This window comes from Gopherus evgoodei, chromosome 9 (assembly GCF_007399415.2).
Source record: "Gopherus evgoodei ecotype Sinaloan lineage chromosome 9, rGopEvg1_v1.p, whole genome shotgun sequence".
NCBI classification, from domain to species: Eukaryota; Metazoa; Chordata; order Testudines; family Testudinidae; genus Gopherus; species Gopherus evgoodei.
The window spans coordinates 16,137,551-16,154,850 of NC_044330.1; the positions used below are offsets into that span (position 1 = coordinate 16,137,551).

The 17,300-nt window shown below is 47.6% G+C and overlaps 1 protein-coding gene across 4 annotated transcripts in view; it reads left to right on the forward strand.

The window, feature by feature from the left end:
* PLD1 (phospholipase D1) overlaps positions 1-17,300 on the forward strand; it is a 136,921-nt gene that overhangs the window by 16,273 nt on the left and 103,348 nt on the right. For 3 of the 4 annotated variants that reach the window (XM_030576043.1, XM_030576040.1, XM_030576042.1), the window contains exon 1: positions 14,687-14,824. The gene's annotated coding sequence lies outside the window, so the exon portion shown is untranslated. Of the gene's footprint in view, positions 1-11,263; positions 11,367-14,686; positions 14,825-17,300 lie in introns of those variants that run through there. The other variant, XM_030576041.1, reaches the window with a different exon arrangement.

Here is a 17,300-nt window from a genome sequence, read left to right on the forward strand (position 1 = left end):
CCCTCAGGCGCAGCGGGGAGCCAGGGCGCCTCCTTGCGCGCCGCAGTCCGGGTAGGCTTAGCCCTCAGCAGGTGTTGAGCAGGGTACAGGGTCTGTAAACAGGGTAGAGCCCCGGCCCTCTAGCCTGGGTCGGGGCTCTCAAAGTAAATAAGCCCCGGCCCTTGGACAGGGCGGGCAGCAATAGTTCAGGCTCAGGCCTCCAGCGGGGCTGAGCAAACACAGTATCAGCCCAGGCCCTTGGACAGGCCGGGCAGTAATAGTTCCGGCTCAGGCCCCTAGCAGGGGCTGAGCAGACACAGTATCAGCCCAGGCCCTTGGTTCGGGCGGGGCACCAAACACAAGTCTAGTTAGCTCTGGCCCTCTGAATCAGGGCAGAGCAGTGGCAATAGGCAGGAAGAGGGGGAGTCTGCCACCCGGTTACGGGTGGCAGGGGGAACGCAGGCCCTCCCACTCCACTGCGTTCCAGCCCGGGGCCCTAGCAGCGGTCAAGACCCGCTGCGGTCAGCGGGGATCCTGGCCGCAACACACTGACATGGGTTCGGGCTCTTCCGGAGCCAAACTAGGGTCGGCTATCCCCGGGCTACTTCCAACCTCCCCCTCTCTGGGTACCTGGTTCTTGCCGGCGTCGTCTGATGGGTCCCAGACCATGGGCTCCTCCGGGTACCGGTCGTGGGGAAGCTCAGGCCACTCCTCGGGGTATCGGGCACACGGCAGGTCAGGCCGACGTTCCTCCGGGTAGTGGGCGCGAGGCAGGTCCGGCCAGCACTCCTCTGGGTAGTGGGCGCGAGGCAGGTCCGGCCAGCGTTCCTCTGGGTAGTGGGTGCGAGGCAGGTCTGGGTAGCGCTCCTCCGGGTAATGGGCGCGAGGCAGGTCCGGGCAGCGCTCCTCTGGGTAATGGGCACGAGGCAGGTCAGGCCAGCGCTCCTCTGGGTAATGGGCACGAGGCAGGTCAGGCCAGCGCTCCTCTGGGTAGTGGGCGCGAGGTAGGTCCGGCCAGGCAGGAGCCCGGGCACCAGCGTCTGTCCTCATCGGCGGCCAACTGAGTGCTGGGGCCGGGATTTTATACTTCCTGTCCCGCCCCATGACTTCCGGGGGGTGGGGACAGGCCGTGCTGACTCCGCCCACTGAGGCGCCTGCTCTGGCTCGTCCCCCTCAGGCGCGGCGGGGAGCCAGGGCGCCTCCTTACAGGGCTCCTGTGGGTTATGTGCGCTCTCTTTGGTATGGGAAAATTATGCTAAAGTGAAGACTGTAAACTCCTTCACTGTGTGGGAATAACTGTCTGAGATATAAACAATGCTGCCTCTGTTAACTGTTGCCTTTTTTTCCTTTCCACAGGCGACCTTAAGTTCTCAGCTGTTAACAGCAGCTCAAAGACTCCAAAACCTGTGGAAGAAGCTGCGAAAAAGCAAAGACGACCTGCTGCAAACAGTTATGGATCACTTTGCCAGAGAGAATAAAAAACTGCAGGACTGGAGGGAAAGGGAAAGCAGGATCCGCCAGAGAAACGCAGCGGCCAGAAAGAAAAGCACAAAGCAGCTGATAAGCATCCTGGCGCGCCAAGCGGACTCTATCCAGGTGCTCGTAGCCATGCAGGCAGAGCACTACCGCATGCCCCCCCCCATCCCAAAGCTCTTTCCCTTGTGCCCCAATGTCAGCTCCAAACCCCCTTCCCCAGCATCCAGGTTCTTACCTCCACCAGCTGCCTTCAACACCTGTACGTTCACCAACCAGCCCTGAGAACTACAACCCTTACCCTCTGCACTCAACCCCCATCACCATGCAGTATTTTCATCCTGAAGTGCAGCAATCATGGCACAGCACTCCAGACAGGACATATTCAAACCTGTAACTGTACAGTTCCCCACCCCACCCCCCTGCCCTTTCAGGCTCCCAAAATGTTGTGTGTCTGTCAATAAAGTTATTTTCTTTTCAATAAATGAATTCTTGGATTTGAAAACAGTCTTTATTATTGCAGAAAGTCAAAGATACCTTAGCCCAGGAAAGAAACAGGCACTGCAAATCAACTTAGGAAAAACAGATTCCTACTAACATTGTAACCACTGCACTTCACTCCTGTGCAAGGCACCAAACATTACTGTTGGTTTTCAGCCTCAAATTCCTCCCTCCAGGCATCCCTGATCCTTGAAGCCCTGTGCTGGGCCCCTCTAGTAGCCCTGCTCTCTGGCTGTGCAAATTCAGCCTCCAGGCGTTGAACCTCAGAGGTCCATTCCTGACTGAATGTTTCACCCTTCCCTTCATAAATATTATGGAGGGTACAGCACGCGGATATAGCCACAGGGATGCTGCTTTCCCCCAAGTCTAGCTTCCCATACATAGATCGCCAGCACTCTTTTAAATGGCCAAAAGCACACTCCACAGTCATTCGGCACGGCTCAGCCTGTAGTTGAACCGGTCCTTGCTCCTGTCAAGCTTCCCTGTATGCAATTTCATGAGCCAAGGCATTAATGGGTAAGTGGGGTCTCCAAGGATCACAATGGGCATTTCAATGTCCCCTACTGTGATCTTCCGGTCTGGGAAAAAAGTCCCTGCCTGCGGCTTCCTGAACAGGCCAGTGTTCCGAAAGATGCGTGCATCATGCACCTTTCCAGGCCAGCCTGTGTTAATGTCAATGAAACGCCCACAAGCGCCTGGAGAACCATAGAGAAATACCCGTTCCGATTAACGTACTTGGATGCTAGGTGGGGTGGTGCCAGAATAGGAATATCCGTCCCATCTATCTCCCCTCCACAGTTAGGGAAACCCATTTGTGCAAAGCCATCTGCAATGTCCTGCACGTTCCCCAGAATCACGGTTCTTCTTAGCAGGATGCGATTAATGGCCCTGCAAACTTGCATCAAAACGACTCCAACAGTTGACTTTCCCACTCCAAACTGGTTCCCGACCGATCGGTAGCTGTCTGGAGTTGCCAGCTTCCAGATTGCAATAGCCACCCGCTTCTCCACTGTCAGAGCAGCTCTAAATCTCATGTCCTTGCGCCACAGGGTGGGGGCGAGCTCAGCACACAGTCCCATGAAAGTGGCTTTTCTCATCCGAAAGTTCTGCAGCCACTGCTCATCATCCCAGACTTCCATGACGATGTGATCCCACCACTCAGTGCTTGTTTCCCGAGCCCAAAAGCGGCGTTCAACGGTGCTGAGCATTTCCATGAAAGCCACAAGCAATGTCGTGTCGTACGCGTCAGGCGACTCGCAATCATTGTCGGACTCCTCATCACTTTGGAGCTTAAGGAATAGCTCAGCTGCCAAATGTGATGTGCTGGCGAGACTCGTCAACATACTCCTCAGCAGCTCGGGCTCCATTTCCCACAGAAATCACGCTGCACAGAAACCGTTGGGAGTGTCACAATGGCGCCAAACGTGGACGGAAAAACAGTGACTGCTGGGATGTAAAGCGATGCATCACGGGGCGTTGGGAGAGGAAGCAGTATGACCCGCACCTTCCGTCCCCTTCCCACAACCCACAGCACCAAAATGGGATGAGGTGCTCTGTGGGATAGCTGCCCATAATGCACCACTCCCAACAGCGCTGCAAATGTGGCCACACTGCTGCGCTGGTAGCTGTCAGTGTGGCCACACTCCAGCGCTTTCCCTACATAGCTGTATGAAGACAGCTGTAAGTCCCAGCGCTGCAGACCTCCGAGTGTAGCCAAGGCCTCAGTGTAGCACTCTCTGGTTGGAGTGTATCAGTCTCCCTGAATGGTGAGGGGAAAATTTGGTGCATCATGGGAAATATAGTCTGGCTGGGAGTCCCATTGACAGAGGAGAGTCAGGACATGAGAAAACCAAACTTCATTTCCTATGCGGCACCTTGGCAGGATAATCTCCAAATGAAATATTTTGATATTTAGGTGCTTGCTTTTTCTGTGAAAAAATGAAATATTCTGTGGAATTCAGACACTTTTCATGAAAAATGTAATTTAGTCAAAAACTCAATTTTCCATTGAAAAACAGTTTTGATGGAAATATTTTGATCACCCCTAATCTTCATACAGTGAAATGTTGCCCTCTACCACAAGTTAGAGCAGCATCTTGGGTGCTCTAACATGGGCTAGGGAAGAAAATCAGGCAGCCATAACTGGTTGTTGGTTCTTAGCTTCTTCTCTTCCCTGTCCCCTTTCCTGAGCTGCCCTGGTGGCTGCATGGAACATAAGAACAACATCATAATAGCTGTACTGGGTCAGACCAAAGGTCCATCTAGCCCAGTGTCCTGTCTACTGACAGTGGCCAATGCCAGGTGCCCCAGAGGGTGTGAACCTAACAGGCAATGATCAAGTGATCTCTCTCCTGCCATCCATCTCCAGCCTCTGACAAACACAGGCTAGGGACATCATTCCTTACTCATCCTGGCTAATAGCTATTAATGGACTTAACCTCCATGAATTTATCCAGTTCTCTTTTAAACACTGTTATAGTCCTAGCCTTCACAACCTCCTCAGGCAGGGAGTTCCACAAGTTGACTTCTCTCTGCCTCCTGGCTGGATCCCAATGCATCTCCAGCTCCAGGCAGTCTCTGCTTCTGACACCTGGGGGGCCCTGCCTGTCTCCCCAAAGCTGAGGCACCTGGGACTGATGCAGAGGCCTGGCCAGTCTCAGCCAGTTGCAGGGCGGGGGCGGGGGGACGGACAGTGGGGGGGCCTTGGCTGGGCCTCTCCAGGCAAGTGGGTCCTGAGCAGGACCGGCGCTAGGGGTTTGAGTGCCCTAGGTGGACAGCAATTTCGCCGTCCCGTGCGCTGGTCCCGCGGCTCCGGTGGAGCTGCCGCAGTGGTGCCTGCGGAGGGTCCGGTGCTCTGCAGCTCCAGTGGAGCTGCCGCAGTCGTGCCTGCGGGAGGTCCACCGGAGCTGTGTGAGGAGCCGACCGTTCACAGGCATGACTGCGGCAGCTCCACCAGAGCCGCGGACCAGCGGACACTCCGCAGGCACGACTGCGGCAGCTCCACCGGAGCCGCCTGCCGCCCCCTCCGGCAAAACGGTGCCCACCAATTATTCTGGCGCCCTAGGCGATTGCCTAGGCTGCCTAAATGGTAGTGCTGGCCCTGGTCCTGAGGGAGTCCGGAAAGGGCAGGCCCTAGCCTGATTGATTGTACCACTCCCGAGAGGCCGGAGCGATTCCCTGCCCCAGAACCAGCCCTGGCTGGTGTGAGTGGGGCGGGGAGGCAGGGTGTAGGGAAGGGGGGTCTCTGGAGGATGCTGGGCTGGGAGAGGGTTGGGAAGATTTGTGTTTTGGGGCACTAGGGAGTGGAGGTGCTGTGTGGGGTGCTGGGCAGTTGTGGTGTTGTGCAGGGCGCTATGCATTTGTGGCAGGGTCTGGGGAAGCACTGGGCAGAGCGGGTCTAGGGAGGCTCTGGCCATAGGGAGTGGGGAGGTGTTCTGGTGTTGGGCAGGGGGGCTGTGTGGCATGACATGGGCCCACCCCTGAGGAGAAGGGCCATGCTGGCAGCACAGAGCTGAGAGGGTCATTGTGTACCTGGCAACTGCCGGTTTGTAAATAGTGCCCTCGTGCTGGACGGAGCGGGGCCACCCCTGCCATGCTATACCCCATTGCCCCTGGCTGGCCCCTTGCTCCAGGGACTGACTCCCCCCCCGCGCCATGCTCCATTGCCCCCATGGGGGGCCCAGAAATATGTTTGGCGCCAGGCCCACAAAAGGTTAATCTGCTCTGCTCCCCTGTGGTCCCTGTTCCGCAAGGGCTCTGCCAGCCATGGAGCTGGTTCCTCTGCCCAGGCAGCTTTTACCGGCCGCGGGAGCAAAGGGGACTGGCAGCTGAGGAGCAGCTTCAACCCTCCGCAGCAGCAGGAGATGAGGGAACACAGAGGCTGCCTGCTCCATGGCACCAGCCAGAGCAGCAGGTCCCGCACTGTCCGGCTCTGGCTTCCCGCCTCTGACCTGGCAGGGGAGAGGAAAGAAGCAGGGGTGTGTGTGTGTGTGTAGTATGGAGCTGCCCCAGGACTTCCTGCTCTTGCACTGTAGTTTTCTTGCCCTGATCCTCACGGGTGCCAAGGATCAGGGCTTCAACCCTGCAGGGGGCACCAGGAATCGGGGCTTCAACCCCACAGGCCCTGGCTTCAGTCCAGCGGGAAGTGCTGGGGCTGGAGCTCAGGGTTTTAGCCACTGGACCCCTGACAGAGTTTGTGGACCCCCTGTTGAGAACCACTGTTCCAGGGGCTACACCAGCTCATCTAGATATTTGCCTAGTTTTACAACAGGAAACATAAAAAAGCACTAGCAAAGTCAGTACAAACTGTTCTATATACTATACGCTGAAATTTAAGTACAATATTTATATTCCAATTGATTTATTTCATAATTATATGGTAAAAATGAGATAGCAATTTTTCAGTAATAGTGTGCTGTGACACTTTTGTATTTTTATGTTTGATTTTGTAGGCAAGTACTTTTTAAGTGAGCTGAAACTTGTAGTACACAAGCAGGGCCAGCTTTATGACCCGCAGGGCCCAACTGGAATACTCGGCGGCGGTCCGGGGCTTCGGCGGCACTTCAGCGGCGGGGGGGCTGCTTCAAGTCTTCAATGGTACCAAAGAACCCCCCGCCACCGAAATGCCACTGAAGACCCCCGGAGCGGGGCAGCGGGTGCGGGGCCCTTTTCAGTGCGGGGCCCGATTCCGGAGAATCAGGGGAATTGGCATAAAGCCAGCCTTGTACACAAGACTCCACAAAGGGGTACAGTAGTCTGGAAGGGTTGAGAGTCACTGCCCTGGAAGGCCACAGTTCAGAGCCTTGAAGGCCAACCATTGGGCAACACTGATTTATAGCTTTACTTTTTTTCCCCCTGCAAAGAGAGAGGAGGGAAGCCTCTTTATAGACAAATTGGAAAGCATTCAGAAAGGAGCTACAAAAGGATGAGCAGTCTAGCAAACCTGCCTTATAGTGAGACACTGAAGAAGCTCTGTCTATTTTGTTTATGGAAGAGGATGTTAAGGGGTGACTTGATCACAGTCTGGAAGGAGCTACACAGGGAAGAGATTTCCGATGATAGCAGAAGAAGGAATAAGGAGATCCAGGGATTGTTGATGTAAGCAGAGTCAGGATGAGCTCTACCCTGACAACTGGTGGTGAATTATGGGGAGTGTGGAAAGAATTTCAGGGAGCGTGAATTTCAGGTATTTGCATTGGCACACCCACCCCATCTAGCATAGTCCACGGCAGCCTGGGATGGTTATTTTGACAGCTCCAGGATCCCCAATTTCTTTGTTATTGGGGCAGGAGGAATAAAGTGTTGTCACCCTGATTACGTGAATGAGGAACCATGAGACTGCTTTATGACAGAGATGACTCAACCTCAATTAAGTAGTACTTGCTAGAGAAGGGACATGGGTTCCAAAACCCAGTGAATGGAGAGAGGTTGGGGACTGGTGTGTGTACCTGATGGTATGAGCCCCTTTTGAGGGCCTGGAACACCAATTGCACATCCTCCTCTCTCCACTGTTAAAGAGTGGAGCTAATTTTGATTCCAATAGGAGTCCATCTAGAGGCGTCTGAGCTGAATTCACGTTGGGCCAATGGTGCACCAGCACCGGAACTCCCCTACTACAAGCTGAAATCACTAAAAGAGCCGAGCTGATATCACTGAGTGCTGTGTTAACTAGTGGGGGAGCCTGAAGCTCTGTCGCTAAGCAGCTGGCAGAGGGGAGCAGTTTGCAGCATGTTGGAGTAGCCCGTGGAGCAGTGAGCGGAGTGGAGTGGTTTGCGGGGACGGCTGGCGTGGCTCACGGGTCGGCTGGAGTAGCGGCACAGCTGGTGTAGTGGAGCTGGTTGTGGTGAAGGCTGCAGCAGAACTCCACGGAGACGTGGAGCAGTTGGCCCTGGCCCACGTAAGGTGCCCCTTAACACCCTGTGTGGGCCTCCCCCCCCATTTCTACCCAGGCTAGGGGCGTAAAAATCTGCAGATAAACTTTTGAACTCTGGGGTGGCACTGACCAGAGACTTTCGGGTTGTTGGACTTTGGGGTGATTGGACTTAAGACCCTAAGGGGGAAAGGACATTGCCAAATGTACTTGGAGGTGGGTTTTTGCTTATAGTTTGTGTTCTAATCCTGTTTGTGGTGTTCCTCCGATGTAATGCCGCATTGTTTCCCTCCCTTATTAAAAGGATTTTGCTACACTCAGACTCCGTGCTTGCGAGAGGGGAAGTATTGCCTCCTAGAGGGGCTCGGGGGGGTGGTATGTAAGTGTCCCAGGTCACTGGGTGGGGGCTCGAGCCGGTTATGCATTGTGTTATTGAAACGGAACCCCTGGATACTGAACCCGGCCCTTGTTGCTGCCAACTCAGAGGGTCAGAAGGGTTACATCTACACTGGCACTTTATAGCGCGGCAACTTTCTCTCTCAGGGGTGTGAAAAAACACCCCCCTGAGCACTGCAAGTTTCAGCGCTGTAAAATGCCAGTGTAGACAGTGCACCCTCGCTGCTTGTAGCTATTCCCTTCATGGAGGTGGTTTTTTCAGTGTGCTGGGAGAGCTGTCTCCCAGCGCTATGCTGTGACTACACAAGCCATGTTAAAGTGCTGCCACGGCAGCGCTTTAACATTGCCAATGAAGACGTGTCCCCAGTAGTTGGAAGCTGAAGCTAGATAAATTCAGACTAGAAATGAAGCTCAATTTGTAATAGTGAGGACAGTTAACCACTGGAACAGCATACCAGGGGATGTGAATTGATCACTTTCCAGTCAAAATTAGGTATCATTCTAAAAGATACGCTTTAGCTAACAGAAGTTATGGGGCTAATGCAGAATCACTAGGTGAGGTTCTGTGGCTTGTGTTGTGCAGGAGGTCAGACTAGATGATCATAAATTACAGAGCCTTTTGGCCTTAAAATCTCAAAATCTGTGAGAATCATGGCCAGCATTTCTTGTTTTGTTGCCACCAGGTGGTGCTGCTGATTCCTTCTCTACCTAGTGCTAAGCAGACTTCCTGTAAGGTGACTAGTACATGAAAGAAACAGTGTGTTCTTTTTTGCTTCTTTATGATGTATGGACTTTATTTTTCCTCCACGTATTTTTTACACGATCTGTTCAAGTCTTACCTACTCTTATGGGGACAGGGGCAGTAGTAAAATAATGACATCACAAATAGAGAGAATAAAAATGGAACAATTAAGAGTCGAAGTCACTTTGAGTCAGGTTGTTCAAACTCTTTTTGTTTAACTCTTATTTAACTCAAGTGCCTAGCAGACACTTGAGAGAGTAATGATGTCTGTTAAAGTTCAGCTCCCTCAGCTTTTCAGTCACTGGGGGAGAGCTCACAAATCCTCCTCTTCGTTCATCATCATCATCATCATCATTAATAAAAAGAGTGAAACACCTCTCCTCCCCCACAAGAGGTCCCTAGCACAATGAGGGAAGATCAGACATGATATTCCTGATACGCCAAAGGTGAAACTCAAGCAGAGGGGAAACAAAAACAAAAACAAAACAAAAACAAAGCCAACATTTCAGACCTCCTTCAAACATGATAAAGAAACAGAAAAGGGTGCAAACTCAGTTTAAAAAAAAATCTTTGCATGCCACTTCTAAGGCCTTGTCTACACACATAAGTTACTGTAGCTATAGTTAAAGTGATAAAACTCCCCTAGTTATATTGCTACGAAGGTGTCTTATACTTGTATCGTTTGTTGTTCCCATATGGGAATATGCCGTACTGGTGTAAGGCACCTTCATAACAGTATAACTGCTTCAGCATTAGGAGTTTCAGCCATATAACTGTATTGGGAACCCCTACTCTTTTGCTCTCCAATTGACATAGTTATACCATGGCCCATGATGTCAGCCTCCAATATCCTCTTGTTATATTTTCCAACAAGCATCTTTGTGCTTTCTCCCATGCTCCCTCTCTCCCTACCGCCCGTCCCCCCCCATGGTCAGGAGGTGTTCCCCATCAACATCAACAAAGCTACCGCATTATTATCCTTCAGATGATGGCTGCTTTTGTGCAGAGACAACTGACCAATATTGTCTCATTGGCTATGTCCAGACTACCTGCCGTATCGGCGGGTTAAAATCGATTGCTCGGGGATCGATATATCGCGTCTCATCTAGACGCGATATATCGATCCCCAAGCGCGCTTATATCGATTCCGGAACTCCATCAACCCCAACGGAGTTGCGGAATCGACAGGGAGAGCAGCGAACATCGATCCCGCGCAGTGAGGACGGGTGAGTAATCCGATCTTAGATATTCGACTTCAGCTACGTTATTCACGTAGCTGAAGTTGCGTATCTAAGATCGATTTCCCCCCGTAGTGTGGACCAGCCCATTGTTTTCTTGTACGCCCACGTCCGTATGTATCTATCTGTTGTCTCTTGTGTTATACTTAGATTGTAAGCCCTCAGGGCAGGGACCGTCTTTTTATTCTGTGTTTGTACAGTACCTAGCGCAATTGGATCCTGGTAGATGACTAGGTCTCCTAAGTGCTATGGTAAAACAAATAACAAATAATAATACCAGTACAGAAATGTGTCTAGACCAAGCATGGGTCAGATTCATCCCAACTTTGACTCCATTGAAGTCAGTGAGGAATCTGGCGATTTTTTTGTCTTCTCCATATTCTCCATACAATGACTGTGTGGCAAACTCTCTTTCTCTCAGTTCTCTTCTTCCCGGAGGTTTGATTACAGAATTATAAGAACCTAAGATTCTTGACAGCTCCCAGACCTGAGTTTATGAGTAGGTCCCTGAGCTGCAGATAATAGTAGTAACACTTAGCATTTGTATAGAGCCATCCATCTAAAATTCTCAGAAGTACTTTAGTTGATTAAGCTTCACAACACCCATTTGAGGTCATTATTACTGACAGGGAGGCCAAATGACTTGCTCAATCAGAGTTGAGACGGGGAATTAGAACCCACTTCCACTGACTCCCAGTCCATATTATTAATTTGTATTAGAACATCACCCAGAAGCCCCATTTAGATTGGAACTTCATGGTGGTAGGCCTTATCTAAACTCATAGTAAAAGACAATGCCTATCTCTGGGCTCTGAGCCAGACAACACTGCCTCCTGCCAAAGGGAGCAGAGATGTATTGCTGCTTGTGTTGTAAGGAAATCATTTGAAGGACCTTTGGAAAATCTATTCTGTGATCAAGATCTGTGTGAGTGTGCCTCTCGTTCTCATATGCATGGGCTTTCACCTGAGGGGAGGCATTAGTCAATGGAAAATTTAAAAGAGAAGAAAAAGAATTAATCAGCAAAAATAAAAAGTCATACTAATATCCATCCTTTGCACTTACAGAATACCGCATCTTCGATGCAAGTGTGACCCTCATGCAATGCATCTACACCAGGAACTCAAAGTGCTGTGTATTAAATAAACTTCACGCTGCCCTGTGCTGTAGGTAAGTGTTGATGTATATGGAAGGTTACACAGAGGTTCAGGGACTTGCCAGAGATCACAGATTACATCAAGGAGACAAGGTGAGTGATGTAATATCTTTTATTGGACCAACATCTATTGGTGAAAGAGACAAGCTTTTGAGCCACACAAAGCTCTTCTTCAGGTCTGGGAAAGGTACTCTGAGTGTCACAGCTAAATGCAAGGTGGGACAGATTGTTTAGTGTACAATTAGCATGTATTATAAGGGACCATTCCAGGTGGAGTGTTCCTTTAACACCTCTGCAGTCATAAGACAAAAAAAGGAGGGTAAAAAGCCATAGATCCACTGTCTCTGTTCAGTCCATGATTTTTAGTGTCTAGCAGAGTGATTCATGTAAGCTCCCAGACTCATCTTTTCAAATTGTTGTGTAGGTTTCCCCTGAGGATGAGGACTGACAGGTCAGATATAGAGTGATCACGTGCACCACAGGTGTTTTGTTTTTATTTGTTATTATTTGCCCTTATGAGTTCATTCAAGAGTATAGTGATTGTCTGGGTTTCACCCACATAATTGTTGTTGGGGCATTTAGTGCACTGGATGCATTTAGCTGTGATGCTTGGAGTACCTTTCCCAGGCAGGGTTGCCAGTTCTCCAGGATTGTCCTGGAGTTTCCAGGAATTAAAGATTAATCTCTAATTAAAGATTATGTCATGTGACGAAACCTCCAGGAATACGTTCAAACAAAATTGGCAACCCTATTCCCAGACCTGAAGAAGAGCTCTTTATGGCTCAAAAGTTTCTCTGTCTCACCAAGAGGAGCTGGTCCAATAAAAGACATTACCTCATCCACCTTGTCTCTCTAACATCTTGGGACTGACACAGCTACAATTACACTGCATACAGATTAAATCAGGACCAGGGATGGGAATAGAAAACAAAAGTGCTGGCCCATGTTTTAGCCACTAGACGCACTGTCTTCCTTCAAAATCACGAACTGAAAAAGGACCGATGCCAAATATCCATTTGAAGAATTACATCCGAGAAAGGGAATGTCGTGGGAACTCCAACAAGGCATTAATGGGCACGCGCACAATCTTCTTGGAGAAGGGAATGGGAATGTAAAATATGCTCTGTTCTGCTGCTTGATAGAGCTCTCAGCAGTGCCAGCCTATTGATCTAAAATGTTTGTTTCCCTTTGCTGCTGGTTCCTCAGTAATCATTCTTTCTGCCAAAATAAACTAGATTTAATAGAAGAGTAGACAAACATGCATTAGCTGAGCTAAAGCTCATGAGCTTGGAAGGATTTGTCAGAACTCGGTTAGCAGCTCCAACAGAAGTAAGGAAATTGAAGTTAACGCTTGGGTAAAATTAAGATGCAAGTCGCTTTGAGTGCTGGATGGTCCATGAAATTGGTGCTGGGACAGAGAGGTTTCCAGAGTGTCCCCTCTTGCACAAGAGCAGGCAGAGGGAAATAAAGTAATGGGGAAATGTCACAGCTTGCCACTTGTTCTCCTGTTCCCATCCCAGTCCATGGTCCTGGCAAGCATGTGGTGTGAGCAAAGGCAGAACTCAAATAGACAGCTGGGGCCAGGAATCCAGGCCCACAGATCACAGGGACTATCCTGCCACCCCTTTCCACTCACAGCAGCATGCAGTGTTGTTGGCTCATTGCCCAGTGCTGCGCTCTGTGACACTGCAGCTTTCCCTGCAGTCTGGTTTATGTGCAGCGTAGCATGACTTCTCTTGCCCAGCCCTGCTTCTTGCAGACGAGGCAAGGTGATGTCACAGATGGAGTTAGCATTCTGCACAACTACTTTTCTTTTCCATACGGTGCCACCATAATTTCCATCACAGATTTGTGCCCCTCCTTGCTGTAGATTGGTAGGAACCTCTGGACTCCTGAACCACATCTGCACTGGTCCAGGAATCAAGCTTGCTGAACCACTTTAAATCACAGCTTTCAGTGTTTACAGGCTAACTCAGTTTAAAACGAGTGGGGCTGACTAGTGTGAACTGAGACAAGCAATGTTTAAAACCAGTTGGGAAGCACAGTCTGGGTTTTCAAGCTTGGTTTTAAATGCCAGGTGGACTTACCTACACTGGCTAAACCAACCATGTTTAAACCAAGTTAGGCTAAATGCACATGAATCAGTTCAGCTAACATGATTTGAGACCTGTTGTAAATGGCATTTTTATTGGTAATTTGGATTTTGTTCAGGGGCTGGACTCTAATCTCACTTATATCACTGAAGTAGGTGAAGTTACTCTGGATTTACCTCAGTAGAACAAAGTTCAGAGTCTGTTCCCAAGTTGTTTTTATGTGATGCACATTTGAGGGTCATAATTTAGTTCCTAGCAGACAAGTGTTTTCTTCTCAAAAACCACAACCCCTTACAGCAATCTCAGCAAAGAGGCAGGCATGAAGATTGAATTACAGTAGCCATCTCTCTTAGGCTGGATTTACATGGGCAAGGTTCAGATTCATGAGTCTCCTGTAGGGCAGATACAGTGAAGCTGTAGTACTAGTAGACAGGTTTTAGGCCTGTTCTGCGTTTGTACAGTACCTAGCACAGTAAGGTCATGGTCCATGGCTAGAGTTCTGTGGTAATACAAATAATAAATAATAATAACTGACTGTCAGTTCAGTGCCTTACTAAATACTAAAATACTGTCTGTCTGTCTCTCTCAAAGAAATCTGCTACTCTGCATGTTAAAAAGGGCCTTGGGAATGTGCACTTGAAATTATCTGACTAGCTCAACATTTGGAGACTAGAGCTACTCAGATCTGACCCAGATATGACCATAGTCATTAGCTTGGATATACTGTATTTCACTCAGTGTGAACTTGCATGGCTTTCTGTCCCTTCCCTCAATCAAATATACTTATTTCTTGGCTGCAGTAACTGGAAAACTGACTTTCCCTTGTGGTTTATATGAGGAGAGAACAGAGGAGAAAATTGTTCCCTTCTGTCAGGGCCATATTCTCGTCTGAGTTACACCACATAAGTCTGAAGTAAAATAACTTGAGTCTATATGGTTACACAGGTATCAATGTGGAATAACTAAGACCAAATTTTGTCCCTAAATGTTCACCATTTGTTGCATGTTTGGCTGTAATAACAAGTACATAAAATAAAAATGTAGCAGAAATCATTAGCTCGCTCTGCCTGTGGCTTTTTTCCCCTCCCTCTCTCTGTTTCCCAATATTCTATTTAACATATGGGGAGTGGTTTTCACTTTATTTTCAGTGCTCATAGGCTAAAGTACCTTGTGGGTTGGGCATGCCTCAATTTGTCTTTAGGGAGTCAGCCTGAATACTTGAACTGAAGCACTTAGGAAGACGCAGCTTTTCCTGTCTGTGCAGATTTCTGTGTGGTTATTTTTCTTATAGTAGCATTGTGCTGGATAGTCACTTAATAGGAAAGGAGGGTTTTCATTTTAAAAGCATCATGAACCACCTACTTTCACAGGGGCACAAGGTTAGTAAAGAGAGATTTGAAGTTATTCACGGATTGCCAAATGTCATTTTCTTTCATTGTTTTTATTGCTAAGTTAACGTGGAACAGCTGATAGAGTAATGGTGTCAGATCATTGCTTTATGTCTGCGGGGGCTGGGACTGGGTAGCAATTTTAAAAATTTTCAGAAAGAAAAGGAAAATACTTAAATATGTGATGGCACTTTTCAGATTAATACATTTATTGGATATTGCCTTTTTTTAGTTGTGTAGAAGCTGGGAATCCAAGTTCAAAGGTATTGTCCTTGTTTGTAAAATTTACAATACACTTCTAGACTGACTTTTCTTTGTAACCTTCCACACTTTAAATGTGGTATGACTGACTTTTTGTCTGTGCTGCTGAGTGCCCTGCTCTCACTGATGTCAAAATGGAAGCTGTGGGTGCTTTTGATTCCCTGAAAATTATTAGTGTCTTAATAGTTTCAAACAGTGCAATGTGTTTTGTTGTGAACTTGAGCATCTCCTAGAGATGTCCTGTATGTTGAATTAGGTGTGTGCTGCACTTTGGCCAGCATAGTTTCAGAGACAGTGAACCTGTCATTTTATCATTATCTCTTTGGACAGCTGCCAGCTCAGAATATTGGGTAAAAGTGGGCATTTCTTTGACACATTTGAACAACCACTGCTGCTCAACTAAGGACCTGGAGGAAGAACAGTTTGACTAGTCAGAAGTTGAGGTTTCTTTGCCTGTTTGTCTTACTGTTCCTTTGCTTGATCTGAGTTTAAGATGCTCTGTCTCCAGAATTGGAGCCTGATCTTGGACGGTGCTAAGCATTAAACACTAAGCATAAATGCTGCCCAAATTCAGACCTAGTGCAACTCCGTTGACTTCAGGGGAGCTGTTACATCTTTTTTCCCCTCGGGGCTGAATTTGGCTGATCATGCATAACAAGAATATATGTGTTGTGTTAGTATCTACAGATCCCGCTCTTAATTGCACCAGTGCAACATTATTTAAGTCATTTAGGTTACATGGACGTATCTGTGTTTAGAGTTTGACCCCTTCTGTTTTATTATAATCTTATAAAATGAATAGCCCTCAGTAAATAAAATTAAATATGGAGTACAAATGATAATGGGATCTATTGATAAAAATCAAATAAAAATGTCAGTGAGTGACCAATTAAGAATATGTGGAAAGCACCTATTCCTAAAGGTCTTGATACTCAGTAAATCATAAGGGTCGAATTTTTCAGGAGCAACTAGGGGTGTTAGGCATCCAGCTCTCACTGAGAGTCAACTCTAGGATGTATAATAGATTTCAAAATCCATCTCATTGGACCTGATTCAAAACCTGTTCAGATATTTGATTTAGTCAAGGTACGTATTTTAAAAGTCCCCATTTCAGGATCCTGGGAAATTATTTGTATGGATGTGTCCCTGCTAATGTTGCTGGAAAAGACTGTAATGTAAATATATTGAGATTTATTGTGCTTAAACTGTTTTTTAATTTCCCAGAAACATGCACTTCTTCCATTAAAGATACACCTGTAAGTGTACTATAGCTAATGGAGTTAGGTCTGCACCTAGAGTGCTCACAGCTGATGACAGAGCAATTTTTTGCAGTCACAGTTTTGTTCTTTTATAACTGCTCATTTATGTAAAATACTTTTCTTGTGAAATGATCCACTCTGTTATGAAGCAAAATAGATCATATGACACAAACATAAAATTTGACTAGCTCTGTAACAGTAACAAAGTGTGAGACATTGTTAACCTAGAGAATTTTATGAAGTTTTCTTTTTTCTGTGGTTGTGTCTACTTTAAGGAAAATAATCATGATTCACAATGGGATTGCCCTCCTCAACCAGGGATATTTTTTACAAGTGACTTCACAAAAAAACTAAGAAAATAGGTGCAGTTTTGCGTATTTTATCCATCTTTTACAAATTTTTGAAACATTTTTTCACACAATCGTTAACTCTGCAGTCTGGTAGAAATGATCTTAAATCAAAGGGTAGAAATAAAGGTAAACTTTCAGAATGGAGAGGGTTAACTAGTGGTGTTCCCCAAGGGTCAGTCCTAGGACCGATCCTATTCAACTTATTCATAAATGATCTGGAGAAGGGGGTAAAAGATGAGGTGGCAATGTTTGCAGATAATCCTAAACTGCTCAAGATACTTAAGACCAAAGCAGACTGTGAAGAATTTCAAAAAGATCTCACAAAACTAAGTGATTGAGAACAAAATGGCAAATGAAATTTAATGTGGATAAATGTAAAGTAGTGCACATTGGGAAAAATAACCCTAACTATACATACAATATGATGGGGGCTAATTTAGCTACAACTAATCAGGAAAAAGATCTTGGAGTCATAATTCTCTGAAGACATGTGTGCAGTGGCAGTCAAAAAAGCAAACAGGCTGTTAGGAATCATTAAAAAGTGGATAGAGAATAAGACAGAGAATATTTTATTGCCCTTATATAAATCCATGGTAT